This window comes from Glycine max, chromosome 3 (genome assembly GCF_000004515.6).
Source record: "Glycine max cultivar Williams 82 chromosome 3, Glycine_max_v4.0, whole genome shotgun sequence".
Taxonomy (NCBI): Eukaryota; Viridiplantae; Streptophyta; class Magnoliopsida; order Fabales; family Fabaceae; genus Glycine; species Glycine max.
In genome coordinates this window covers 8,225,873-8,241,487 of record NC_016090.4, presented here as the reverse complement: position 1 = coordinate 8,241,487, position 15,615 = coordinate 8,225,873, and the positions used below count along the sequence as shown (strand labels likewise).

Here is a 15,615-nt window from a genome sequence, read left to right as displayed (position 1 = left end):
TTGTTGTCTAATTTCCTTGGTTTATTATCAAAGAAATTAAGTAAGATGCCATAAGAGAGCTCCCAAAACTCATTTTTCACATCTCCTTCAAAGAGAGGATTGAAGAGTTTGGTCTCCATCAACCACAAAAGAGAGTTTCAATGATAATGAATTGACTCAGAGGAAGACAGAGGAAGTAGATATGCTTTTTAATGTGGGTATCATTTGTCTCCTACTAGCTACGCCATGCCATTAATATCTACTTAAATATAAATACAAGTATATATATATATATAACGAGTGCAGTTAAATAAAAAATTCAAAAATAGGATAGTTTGATCTTCAAATTATTAGTATATTTTTTTACAATAAAAACCATTAAAATAACTTTATGTATAAGTTTCTGAAATAATTATTATAAATATTAATAATTTTTTGATATGATGATTCGGGATTGATTGGTAATATAGAAAAACCACATTCCCCTAATTTATAAGAAACAAATCCCTTGACATAAATATTTAAGCATGAAGTTTTTCTTAGTCCTAAGTCATATGCATCTAGTGTTTTTTCTTTTTAAAAGTCTCATATTCATCCAGCATAATAAAGACGAAATATCTTTTCCACCTCGTCCATTTCTCAATCCCCCCCTCACTTGAGATTTTGCGTCTCTTCCTTCCCACCTTCACCTTCACCTTCACCCCATGCTTATCATGTGCACTTCTCCATCCCATTACTATTATTACTATTAATTATTAACCTTCTTCCCTTAACCCATCATCACCACTCACCATGTTGCCATGTGACTACTGCAACTCCAAACCCGCCTTACTCTTCTGTCGAGCAGATTCTGCTAAACTTTGTTTAGTTTGTGACCAGCATGTGCATGCCGCCAATGTCCTCTCCCTCAAGCACGTGCACTTCTAGATTTGTGACTCCTACAAGTCTGACACCGCTGTTGCTCCACCCATAACCTCGTCCTCCGCTTCAAGAGTTGCTTACTCCCTCTTATAATATTTAGTTGCATAACTGTCTAACCTTGGATTTTTCACTTCTGTGTTTATTATTATATTTAATGATTCAATATTTCCTTGAGGTCCTTCAAAGAAAGATTGAAGAGGCTGCAATGGCCACCAAGAGGTTAAAAAAGTTGTTAGAAGCTCGTAAATCTTCCAGTCGAGACACTTCAGGTTTGGTTTCTTTTTAGCACAGCTTATGCTCACTTTTAATGATAAGCATGTTGTTTTTACATAGGAAGAGGTTTTCTCCACAACTAATGGTTTCTCTGTTACAAGTCTACTTAGGCATGGAACATATGGTTCTGTTTATTATAGCCTCCTCCATGATCAGGTTTTTGGCATTATACTTTAAGTCTGTTATGATATAAAGTGAGTATTTTTTTTCTCAGATCATTTTTGCTTAAATCTTTGTAGGAAGTTGCTATTAAAAGAATGACAACTACTAAAACAAAAGAGTTTATGTCAGAGATGAAAGTTTTGTGCAAGGTTCATCATGCTAATCTAGTAACTTCTTTTTTAATCAAAATAAATTATATGCATTGATTTTGGAGCCAATAGCTTTGCACATTTCAAAAGTCTGAGTCATACTTTTGATTGATGTTGTCAAGGTAGAATTGATTGGCTATGCAGCTAGTCATGAGGAGCTTTTCCTTGTATATGAATATGCTTAGAATGGGTTCACTCAAAAGCCATATGCACGATCCTCAAAATAAGGTTAAGATTATGCATCTACGCTTTGGTCTATAGAATATTGATCATCACTATATGTGTGGACTTGGTGCTTATAAATTTTCAAAATTTTTGAAAATTTACTGAAAATTTTATGAATATACTTTCTATCTTGCTTATAGCCCACTCCCCACTTTCTTGGATCATAAAGGTCCAGATTGCACTTAATGTTGCCAGGGGTCTTGAATACATACATGAGCACACAAAAACTCATTATGTTCACCGTGATATCAAGACAAGTAACATTTTACTTGATGCTTCCTTAAGATGAATGGGCCTTTTAGTATCTCTCTTGGGTCGAGGGTGTTGGGTTGTATTGCTATCATAATGTCTAATCTAAATATTACAAGTTTAGCATATAAATTTTCACGAGATTGAATGATGCGTGATGATTTTGGATGCCAAATACTTGTACAACATTCTTAAATGTTATAGTCATTATTTTTATTGAGTTTTCAAATATTTAGCTTTAAGTATGTTGTCAAATGTTAAACTCTAGAATAAACTTATAAAGAATATTTAATAAGGATAAGACTATGCATGATATTCTTTTTCAGTTTTGATCTTGGCTAATTAAAATCATACTTGCCAAGTTTCATTTATTCCTTTGTCCAATGGGAATCCAACACTGGACCTTGCATCTTTAATTAGCTTGATCGTGTTATGCTGGATTGTTGGAAGATAACATTGATTGGTTTTCACGTAGAATATTTAGACTTTTTCTCTATGCTTATCTAGTTTTTTCTGGAATTATGTTTTCATGTTGTGTAGCTGGTAGAGGGTTCTTCCTTCCTGGGTATCTTCCTATATGTTTATTCTTGTATATATCAAGATTCTTGTATATCCTTCCTGGGTATCTTTTCATGTTGCTTATTAAAAAAAACGTACTAATAATTTTGTCTCGAAACATTTATTAATGTTGGGTATGTACATGCTCTCAAAAAGGCACCCAATTGATTGAATATAACTTTACTGCACTTACCTTTAAATCATGAGTAGTTAATTGTGTTCTCACTTACAATATTAGTGTACTTGCCCAATATGCTAGTATCCAACATTATATTGATGAGAAGAATGTTGTTGTTCTCACTACTTGCTAGAACTTCTTTTCTAATTGACAACAAGAAATTATTTTGTAGGTAAGATACTAATTTGTTTGGTTGCCTTTTTTCTGTTTTTGTAAAGTATTTTTAATTTTTAATTTTTTTAAATAAAACATTTTAAGACGATTATTTAAAAAAATGTCTTAGAAAGTATATATTCTAATACGGTTCTTAACTAAGAACCGTCTTATAAATGTATCATTCTAAGATAGTTTTTAGATAATAAAAAAAAAAACCTCCTTATAAGGTTATCCTAGAAGGGTATCATTCTAAGATAGTTTTTTTAAGAACCGTCTTAGAATAATATTCTAAGATGGTTCTTAAAAAAATCGTCTTAGAAGGATACCCTTTTCTAAGACGGTTCAAAATCGTCTTTTTGCAGTAGTGATAAAACATTCATTACCTAGATCCACCATATGCACGTACATGATCACCATTGTATATTCGATTAAGTTAAGATTGATCAAGTCCTAATTAACAATAAAAAAGGTAGAGAATTAATTAACATAAAGCATTGAGAAATTTCATTAAGAACAAGAGAAGCAGTACAATTAGACAGTTACATCATAATCCCTGGACTAAGGGAGACTATCCGCTCATGGCCAAAGCAAAAATAGAAAGCCTAGAAGAAATTAGGATAGACATACCAGTAGGGAAGGAATGATAATCATGATCCATTTTCACGGTGTTGCCCACACCTAAAAAACCTCTCAAAGCTCTAAAAAACATAGACTAAATGTTGAATTTCGAATGTCCTAAAGTACAAACTCCAACTTCTTATTTATAGACACCTAAAGATAATTACTTTAATTAGACACAATATAGATAGATATTCTTATATGATCTCTAAACATAATTACTTTAATTAGGCACATTATAAATAGATATTATAATATGATCTCTAAAGATAATTACTTTAATTGGGTGCACTATAGAATAATATTTTGACTAAATCCCTAAAGATAATTACTTTAATTAGATGCCTAAGGATAGTTTCCTTAATTAAGCTTATGACCATGGTGATATCCACCATGATTGTTATCGGAATCCTAACACTGAAGCTTGAGACGTTGTGAAATGACGAGGGCCTCGTGGTTGACCACGATTGCTATTGGAAATTATGACATTTGGAACATTGCAAACTGATCACGATCCTCATGATGTCGACCATGACCCTCTTGGAGCTGACCATGACCATGGTCAATTTACCACAATTGTTATCAAGTGAAAATAGCATCAAATTTTCATGAAATTATGCATTTTCCAACTTTTCCACTTGATTGAGCAACTATACTTCTGGAAGGTAAAAACTAATGTCCAAACATGGATTCTACCAAGAAAATAAATGAAACAACATGAAAAGTCACATAAAATATCACTCAAATTATGGTTAATCAAGCTTCTGCACCTCGATTTTTCGTTGCTTGTATATTTCTCCTATCATGTTTAGGAATATTAACATTCCTCTTCACAATTCTTATGCATATCTTATCCAATTGCATTTAAAGACCTAACAAATCCTTCACATCAGCAAATCTCACAAAACCATATCAATTGCGCCACACATTCTTCCTCGTTACATTGTACACTTGCCAAACCTTCCCATATCTCTGAAGTAACCCCAATAACTCATATTCTCTAAATTCTATAGGGGATTTCTTAAAGAAAAATATGGCAATATTCAACTTGTCCCTCCATCCTTATTCCTTGCCTATGTCGTCCACTCACACTCCCCCTCGTCATTGTGTGTGTGTATTCTCTCCCTCTCATTTCCTTCTCACACTTCATTGGCTTGCTATGTCTTTTTTGTGGTACATGCACATATTATATCAATGGCATGTCTTATGTTACCCTAACTGAAAAGTGAACTAAGGAATAACAATTGTTGTCTTCCTTCTTCCTACGTAGCTCATTTTTGAAGCCCTAATACAAACAAATCTTTTTATGGTCATTCTTCATTTTTTTTATTTTTTTTTTGTTTTCATTAAAACCCTTTTACCCATTAAGTCATAAGACAAATCAAGATTTGGTGCAAATAACTATCAGTTTTAAAAGTTACATCTAAAAATGCATACAAATGGAGAGTGTTGAGTCTGCGTCTAATGGATCAAATGATACTAGACATATGCTTTTAAGTCTTCAACATTTAAGATCAAGTTAATGGATGTATGCTTGATCCTGTGTAGGCCTAGCCCTGAACTATGTTTAGAGGTGCACTTGCACTAGGTCCATAAATTTGAGGGGCCTAAATTTTTATTTTGTTGTAATATTTAAAAAAAAAATCAGTTTAATATGGCTTACTAATTCTCACACTAATCAACCAACAAAAAAAGTTCACGCCCACTCAGCCTTCAACTTCTTCTCCATTTGTCGATATAGCGCACCCAACGACTATTCCCAAATTCCAACCTTAAATTTAAAGGTTACAAGCAATTGAACATTGAATTTCCACCAAATTATTCAATAGCCTGCACCAATTTCTAGCTTTGTGGAAATGGTGATATTTTTTTATAAAAGATATGGAAAAGCAAGGAACTATAGAAGGGAAAACCCATAAAAAAAAAAAGGAAGAGTAATACACTGATTATTAATATCATAGTGAGTCTAAGTAGTGACTATCATTGCCAATGACATTTGGATTGTGATTTCCTTTCTAAACTTAAGCCAACAAGTCAAGGAGGGAAGAACCAAATCGCAAAGAGGGTCAAGAACGATGTCACCACCAATCTCGCACGCGACGGTTACAAAATATCAAGTGGATTCTTGAACTCCAAGACTAGAAATTTGAAGGTTATTTTTTATTCGTTCACTCTATAATGTCATGCCGATATATATATATATATATATATATATATATATATATATATATATATATATATATATATATATATATATATATATATATATATATATATATATATATATATATGGGGGGGGATATATATATATATGCATGGGGTGTAGCTCTACTTGCTGCTTGTCACGATTTGGTACTATTGTTGCGGCTTAATATTTAAAGTGAAATAAAGCTTGTTTCGCCTTAATTAAAAATTTATGCTAGATCTATGCTATTCAATAATAATACAATTTTTAATGAGATTACATATCTATTTTATTTTTAAAATAGGACCAACCCAGTCTCTGTGCAGGAAATGTCTAAACATTCTTATTAAGATCTACTAAAGAGTAAAAAAGAAACAAAAAGGCCAAAGATTACAACTATCTCTTATATCAAAAGGTGTGTCATATTGGACAACACTTTGAATAAGGAGTGCTCTACAAGGAAGACAAACAAAATGTTTTTATCAATCTTTAGTGCCTAGTTGGTGACAAGCATTAATTGTTGTATTAATGCTCTAATGAATATGTAATTATTAATATCATCTAATATGTAATTAATTAATTTTTATTTTTATTTGAAATTGCATTGCACAATAATTGTTATTTGTTTACTTATTTAATAATTTATGATATCTAAATAATCTTATAATTATTAGATTTTATTTATTTCCTTATTTAACAATATATTGATTATCCTATTTAACAACAAAAATACTGATTCATTTTTTGAATTTTTTTAGTTATTAATTTAATATTTTTATATTTTCTTTGACTACTAATGCAATTAAATTCATTATCAGTTTTGATTAATAAACCATTGATTAATGAAATTTTTAAAATATTTATTTAATAATCATTATATTCATTTACACTTGTAAATGATTTGTCTACCATTTATTATTGTCTTATTGATAAAATAATAATGAAAAAAAAAATATTTTTTTCTTATTTTTATATAAAATGCATCTTTATATATTTATTTAATATATTATTAAATTTAGTGAAACTTATTTATTTAATTATTTTATTAACTGTGTATAATTGTTTAACTAAATAATTCTTAATTATATTTAACTTTATTTGATTATAAATTTAATATTTTTAATGGTCACTAAAATTTTAATGGAAAAATATTTATTATTATGTCAATGATATACCTGAAGAATATTGGTTAAAATTTTAATGAATCAAAAACTTTCTAGTTGTAAGTATTTTTTTTTCTATTATGATGGACAAAAAGAAGAAAAAAAAATCATCAAGTATATTAGATAGAATATATGGAAGCAAATTTGTATTCATACAAAAGACTTTTTTCTTTTGTTTTGTTCTGTAAAAGAAATAAGCTTGACGTATGTTGATTTAGTAAATCATATGATGGAACAAAATTATTTTAAATTGAATTAAAAAGTGAGACACAACATAATATTTTGAGATAACTAATTATGTGCTTTAAATGAGCTTTTATTTGTATGTTTGTTAACATGTAATATGCAACACACATTACCTTGCATTTGGAAAAATAATCATAAACAGAAAACATGAAAAAAATGATACGATGAAAAGGATGTGAAATTGTTATAAAAGAGAATTTGTTTGACCTAAAGTCTCAGCTAACACCAACTTGTTATAGCTATATATGACTCTAAAAAATTGTGCAATTCCTTACATAGTTTGATATAAGTCATTGTCAATTCTTAAAAATTCTATTCAAATCATTCTTGTAAATTCTATTAACCTACTACAACAACCAATGGAAACAAACTTTTTACATATGTATTTAATCTACATTTAGTTACCAGTTATGTCGCTACAAAACTTTCTATTATAAAAGCAACAAACAAGAACTCCACATATGCACACCAATTTATCTTAACAATTGCTTCGATTTTCAACAAAGACCAAAAATGACATCATGTTGAATCCTTCATTCTCTTCTCATGTGGTATGCAATATTTGTATCTTTTTTTATATCAATTACTTAATCTACCTATTTTTTAATTATGTGTTTGAATTATATGTAATTAAGTTTACCTTAAAAAAATAACATCACAAACATAATTCATAGTTCATTTTGTAACACTACTTGTTTATGTCTAGGATAACATGAAGATTATCTCTAATGCAAAGATATTTTCATTTTCAATACTATTGTTGCTACCAAGTATATCATACTCACTATATGAAAAGCCTAAAAACCATATCAAGACTACTACTTTTGTATCTAAGAGTTTTGAAATGGGACTAGGATCAATTGCAGCAAAAACATTTGAGGATATAAAGTTTCCAAAAGGTCATGTTAGAATTAAGAGTTTTGATGCCGAACTAGTCGATCAAGAGGGAAACTCTATACCTTCGTATGAAACTTACCTTTATCATTGGTTTGCAATAAAGTACCATAAAAACATTACTATGTCATTGAATCCTAAGCTTCATTGTCCTGGGGATGCTTTTTTCAAAAGAAATGAAGGCACATGTAATGGTGGTATTCTTCCACATTATTGGGGATTCAGAGTTGAATCACGAGGAACACCGTCAAACATTCTTGATCCTTTTGCTATAGAACAAGGTAATCCAACAAAAATTAAAAAGGGATATGAAGAGAAATGGTTGTTCAACATCATGGTCATTGATACACGTGGTGCACAAGATAAGAAATGTTGCATTGAATGTAGATGTGACCATATGAATCTCCCAAAGGACTTTTATAATGTCACAAGGGATATACATAACCAGCCATTGACTACAAATTACAAAGGAGGTCTCTTTTTGTTGTCATGATAACTTACAATGCAAACAAATAAAAGGTTTTCAAGGTTCAAGAAGAATGGTTTCCTTAAGATACAAAATTAGTTGGGTTGATTGGAACAAACACCAAGTACCAGTTAAAGTTTACATACTTGATTCCACCAATAGAATTAGATCAAATGGTTCCAAAATAATTCATGATTGCCAGGTAGATAAGTTATGATCAAGATAGTACATTTTAGGGGAAAAAATAGACTTTTCAATCTCTATTAGAGTGAGTGAACAAAAATCAAATTTGTAATTCCTTGCAGGCAGAATATACCATTCTAGAAAATGGTGATGGTGATTCTCCTCATGTCCAAAAGGCAAACATCCCAGTAGAAAAAGGAGGTTATCTCATTTATGGCACTGCTCATATTCATTCAGGCATTGTAAATGTAACTTTATATGGACAGGTGATGAACAATATTTTTCATTATTCTTATATACTTCTTTTGTGGTTAGTTACATATTAATTTTTATGAAATATTTTATGCATGATTTTTTATGTGATAAATTTTCTTATTCCATGTCATTGCAAAAAAATCATATATTGTAATGTATCTTGAACTTTGTATTTTATGTTCTCTTATCATTTAGGATGGGAGGACATTGTGTACTTCAACACCAAAATATGGAACAGGAAATGAGGCAGGAAATGAGAAAGGTTATCTCATTGGAATGTTTGTTTGTTATCCACAACCGAGTTCTATCAAGATTCATGATGGAAAAATTTTGGCTCTAGAATCTAGATATAAAAATGAGTTTTGTAGTGGAGCTATGAGACATTTCTACATCTATTTGAAATGTAATTTGTAATTATTCATGTTCCTTCACCTATTACTTAGTTTGATTTTGGGATAATTGGTTCATGACAACATGAATATAAAGATTTCTTTTGTCCTTAGCTTAGTTGATATAGAGTTTTTTATTTCATATATCATCAAGAGGCCCATAAAAGAGAAAAGAACAAAATACACTAGAGATCACACATTTTATTCTTCTTTTTATTTAATATTTAATGTCTAATTATTTAAAAATGTATTATTCATTTTGTTCCAAATATGTTTTCAACATTTTTTATGAACACGGTTCCTAATTTAATTTGAATCCACACACATACTACTTCTTTCGATCTTTATGAATCACATATAGATTTTATTTTATTATTCATTTTTGCTCTTTAATGACATAATTTGTTAGTAGTTAATTATATGCTTGATCATTTTCTCCTACTTTTGAACAACAAAGGCTCGACATTATAGGTAACTGGGAGCATACTATGATGACGACAATTATAATGTTATAAAAATATTAAAGACAAATATTTTTATTATCATATTCAACCTATAATCAATTCAATAAAGGATATTTTAATTTAGTAAGACATAATAATATTAAATTTTGTTACAAATAAATATTTTTATTAAATAAGAATTCTTGTCTTCTTAATTAATTACGTACTAATATGGGTTGGCTTTAGATCATGTAAAAAAGAAATGAACAATGGTTTACTCAAAAAATTAATTATAGATATTAATTTTATTCATTTAAAAATTTATCAAAAATTATTATTGTTATTATTATTATTATTATTATACAGATGTGTTAAAAATTATTTTCACCCTAATAATTTAGATGTTAATGTGATTTCAAGTAAATTGTTCTTCTCCATCACTTGATGGTAAATTTTTCTACTTGATTTTTCAAAAAAAAAATTCCTCATGGATTTTATTTTACATATCATTATGAAAAATCACAAAGAATGCTTATTAAATTTACTTCTTTTTTATATCATGTAAAAAATAAATGAACAATATTTTGCTTAAAAACTGAATATAGACATTAATTTTATTCATTAAAAATTTGTAAGAAATTACTATTATTATAGCAATGAGTCACAAAAATTATTTTCATCCTAATAATTATTTAAATCTTAATGTGATTTCAATTATATTGTGCTTCCCCATTAGTTGTGTGTAAATTTTCCAACTTGATTTTATAAATAAAAAAATATTATTCCCCATGAATTTTATTTCCTATAATTTCAAAAAATTACAAAGTGTGCTTGTGTAATTTACTGCTTCTTTTAGGCCATGTAAAAAAGACATAAACAATTATTTACTTAAAAGTTGGTTATAGACATTAATTTTATTCATATAAATATTTATAAAAAAAATATTACTATTATTCTAGCAATGAGTTACAAAAACTATTTCCATCCTAATAATTATTTAAATGTTAAAGTGATTTGAAGTAAATTGTATTTTGTAAGGAAAATTCAAGTAAATTGTTCTTTCCTATGAGTTGAGTGTAAATTTTCCTAGTTGATTTTGTCAAAAAAATTCTCCATGAATTTTATTTTGCATATAATTTTAAAAAAAATCACAAAGGGTGCTTCTATAATTTACTTCTTCTTTTAGATAATCTGAAAAAGAAATTAATAATGATTTAGTTAAAAATTTACTAATAGACATTATTATTATTATTATTATTATTATTATTATTATTATTATTATTATTATTATTATAGGAACAAGTTAAAAATAATATGTTTACCCCCATTAATTTAGATGTTAATGTGAATTTAAGTAAACTATTTTCAATTAACAATTTTTTTCTTTTCAATTGTTTTCATATTCTTTTATTATGTAAAAGTTGATTTTTTGTTGTTGCATCCATTCTAAATTAATCTTAAAATCACTTCTTAGCAAACTTACCAAAATAAAAAGTAACTCATGTTATAATTAATTATAACACTAATTGATTACTTCCATAAAAAGCACTAATTGATTACACATATAATCAATTATTAAAATAATTTAATTTTCACAAAATAAAAATTCAATTAAAAATAAATATTTAAAAATTCATAAAGAATTCACAATCTTTGTGCAACACTAATTTCAAAAGAACCTGTTTCTCCCTCTTCCTCCCTCTTCCTCCCTCTTCCTCTTCTTCTTCCACCCCAAACAAACCCTAGGAAATAGAATGACATTGATCATTTCTTGCTCTTGATTCTCCTATAAATTCTCCTAGACTAGCATCTATCTCCCTTTTCTCTCCCAGTCATGATCGAAAAAGCAATGTCCATGGCAATGACTTCCCGCGAAAAGCTCCCATGTCTTGCGAACATCGCCAAGTTGGCCAACCACTCCCCTCCATCCTCGAATCGTTGTGCCAACTCTGCCTCAAACTTTCACCAAAGACCTCGACCTTCTCACCAAGTTCGTCCCCTTGCTCTTCTTCTTTTACTCTGATTGTTTCGGCCCCGTTCGCAAATTCGTCACTGAGTAAATACATATTTTTGCAATTCTTAGTGTTTTTAGATGATCATTTGCAAAATTAAATTTTCAAGTGATTCTTATCTTTCTTTCATTTCAAACTGAGTTTGAAACTTAAATGGAAGCAAAACTCAGTTTACAACCATATTTAACTGAAATTAAAGAAACATTTTTAGTTTTACTTTTTGAAAGGACATTAGGTTTACTAAAATTAAAGAAACATCCCCTAGTTACTAACGATGACGATAATGGTGATATTATAAAAATATTAAAGACATATTTTTATTATCATATTCAACTAATAATCAATTCAATAGAGGATATTTTAATTTAGTAAGACATAATAATATTAAATTTTGTTACGAATAAACATTTTTATAAAATAATAAAAAAATTCATGTCTTCTTAATTAATTATGTACTAATACGGGTTAGCTTTAGATCATGTAAAAAAGAAATGAACAATGACTTACTCAAAAATTAATTATAGATATTAAATTTTATTCATATAAAAATTTATCAAAAAATATTTTTTATACAAATGACTTAAGAATTATTTTCTCCCTAATAATTTATATGTTAATGTGATTTCAAGTAAATTGTTCTTTTTCAAGTGATTATTGTATATTTTCTACTTGATTTTGAAAAAAAGTCAAACGGAAGCAGGTTTAAGTCATAACTTGATACAACATTAAAGAAAGCATTTAAAATTTCATTTAATAGTGTGTCTGGGATTCATTTTGTAGGAATTGTTTCACAAGACATGCTCTTAGGATCTTTTGAATCCCATGGAGAATAAATGAAGTTCATGTTCCGTGGAGTTGCCAATTAACATCGAAAGACACACTCTATTATGATAAACTTGCTCTGACTCAAAGGATTTGATTTTTTGTTGTAGTATTCAACACGAAAGCAAACCAAAGAGATTTTCCAGCATGAAGAATGACATTCATTTAATGCAAACTTTAAATGTTTCAATGTTCTTAAACATCAGACACAAACTCAACTAAAAAAATTTATCCATTTGGAGACAACAAATACCTGAAGATGAAGACTTATGCTTTATTATTCAAATCTTTATATAAAGAGTTCTCTGTATATTCTTGTAAAGTTCAAAAGCTCTTAAAATAACTTGAACACCTTGAAAGAAAATACTTGATATTCATCTGTAAGACAATTAAGATTTAGTCCATGAGCAAATCAAGCAAACAAATCTTAAATCTTAGGATTTGTTTAGAGCTAGTAATGACTTGGTCGGACAAAGAATATTGGTTTTATTCAAGCTTGGTTTAAAGTTTGGATTGTAAGAGTCAGAAGTAACAATGACAAATACTTGTAACTTTGAAAAGTTAGTGGAACTTGGTGGTTTACCAAGAACTAGACGTAATCTCTGTGGTTGAGACGAACCAATATAAATTCTTGTGTCTTGTATCTTTTTTGCTTCATTGTGCTTTAAAATGACCTAGGGTTTGAATTTTTTTTGAAAACTCGTTTTGGTTACAAAGTTTGATTTCATTGTTCGACTAAGTCTTTTGTGAAAATTTGCTATCTACCTACTGAGAATGGAGATCACATTCCTCACTGAGTAATACACATTTTTGCAATTCTCAGTGTTTTTAGATGATTTCATCGTCTGACTAAGTGGTTCTTATCTTTTTTTCATTTTTGCAATTCATTGCTAAGGGAGCATCCCTCACAAGGTCGCTAGGCTTCATAAGGGAGGACTATCCTTACCGAAAGGATAGAATGAAGATGTATATCAAGCCCACTCAATACAAACTTTGGCTGATAATTACATATAATGACATACCCATTACTAGACCAGAAGCAGAATGGACAGAAGCTGATCTTGGTATATTGAGCTAAATACAAAAGCTCGTTATACTTTGACATACACTATATCTAATAATGAGTATAACAAGATTTGTAGACTGAAGACAACTAAAGATATATGTGATTCATTGAGCATCAACTATGAAGGGACAAAAGTGTTCAACTTAGAAAAGTTGCAACTCTAACAAGACACTATGAGAGTTTCTCCATGAAAGAAGGAAAATTTGTGGATGACATGTTTGGAAGACTTCAAGTGCTTCTGAATGGACTTGAAGCTCTAGGACAATCCTTCTCTAAGTCTCAGATAAACATGAAGATTATAGACAACTTTCCCAAGGTGTGGAACCAAAAAGAATAGTCATAGAGTTCATGAAGTCCATCTTCAGAACAAAGAAGAAAAGAAGAGCTCCTCTAAAGCTCTTAAAATGTAGATGGCTGAGTCTGATGGTTCAAATAATAGTTTTGGAGGATCCACAAATGACGAAGTGACTCTCATGTCTAGAAAGTTCAAACAAATGTTGAAAAAGAAAGAAAAGTTTCAGTGTTCCTCCAGAAGGAAAAACACCATATTTAAGAAGAAATGCAAGGAAGAGAACAATGAAATCATCTACTTTGAATGCAGAAAGCTTGGACTCATGAAAGCTAAGTGTCCCCAACTAAAGAAAAATAGATATTTTGGTGACAAGAAAAAGAAAAGTTTGATGGTCACCTAGGATGACTCAAACAATGAAAATAGCAGTAGTTCAAATAATGAACAAGCTAACATATGTCTGATGGCCAACACAAATGAAAGAGTTCAGGTAAAAACCTATTATGGATCTGAAACCTCTTCCACTTATTCATCAAACGATGAAGAAGAAATGCCTTATAATGTTCTTTTTCAAAATTGTTATATGATTTCTCTTCAGTGTACAAGGTTTGAAGAAAAATATAAAATGTTTGTTTATGAAAACACTGAGTTAAACAAATCTATTGAAGTACTAGAAAAGAAGATCCAAACTCTGGAAGTGAGTCTGAGTCAAACCAGTAAAACAGACAAACCCAATATAGTTGAGAAACTAAGAGGTGTGGTAGTTTGTCTTACAAGACTTTGGGAAGTTCAAATATTATAACTATGCTTTTAAAATTCCATCAACATCCCCATGATAAGTTTGGCTTAAGCTTAGAAACAGAGGTATCTTCCTCCAAGATACAGTCTGATTCAAACAAAAATGACTTTTATGGTAAGTTTGGATATTCCAAGTTCAGATGCATCCATAAGAAAAAAAATAAATGTCTAAGGGTACTAATTTTGTTGGACCCAAAAAGTTTTAGGTAACAAAATCTCATATTGTTCCTATTGTAGATATCCTTCGTAGGAAAAGGCAAGAGGTTTAAGTTGGTACTTGGAAAGTGGTTGCTTATAACACATGACAGGGGAAAGGTTTATGTTCTTCGACCTAAAGCCAGTCGAAGGAGGAACAATTGCTTTTTAAGGTATGGACAAATGAAAGATTACTGATATAGCTAAAATTGGTATGCCCTCTCTAGCCTCCATAGACAATGTATTGCATGTTAAAGGTTTGAAGTATACTCTACTAAGCATAAGTTAATTTTGTGACAGTAGTTATACTGTGTTCTTTAACAAATATAAGTGTATATAGTCAAGACAGAAGATGACAAGTCATTCTTTATTGCTAGATAACACAACAATTTATATGAGAGATCGAATAGATCATAGCAAACATGATGTAACATGTTTGTTGTCCAAAGAAGGTGAAAGATGGATTTGGCATAAAAAAACTTGGGCATGTCAATTTGAAACATATTTCAAAACTATCTAAAAATGATTTAGTGAAAGGATTTGTTGAAAAACCCATCTTCTATGTGATGCATGTTAACAAGGGAAACAAATCAAAACTCATTTAAATCTAAAGATGTTGTTCCCACTTCCAAACTGCTACAACTGTTGCATATAGATCTATCTGGACCAACTAGAACGTTGAGTCAGGGATGTAAGAAATATAACTTTGTCATAGTTGATGACTATTCAATATATACATTG

At 29.5% G+C, this 15,615-nt stretch overlaps 1 long non-coding RNA gene across 3 annotated transcripts; it reads left to right on the top strand.

The window, feature by feature from the left end:
• Positions 1-350: 350 nt before the first annotated feature.
• Positions 351-2,621, top strand: LOC121174661 (uncharacterized). 3 transcript variants are annotated; one of them, XR_005890918.1, is made up of 3 exons: positions 351-1,169; positions 1,275-1,329; positions 1,413-2,621. It is a non-coding gene; the product is annotated as an uncharacterized lncRNA (long non-coding RNA). The 3 variants fall into 3 exon arrangements; XR_005890917.1 differs by having other exon boundaries at positions 351-1,329; positions 1,413-1,484; positions 1,607-2,621; XR_005890916.1 differs by having other exon boundaries at positions 351-1,484; positions 1,607-2,621.
• Positions 2,622-15,615: the final 12,994 nt, after the last annotated feature.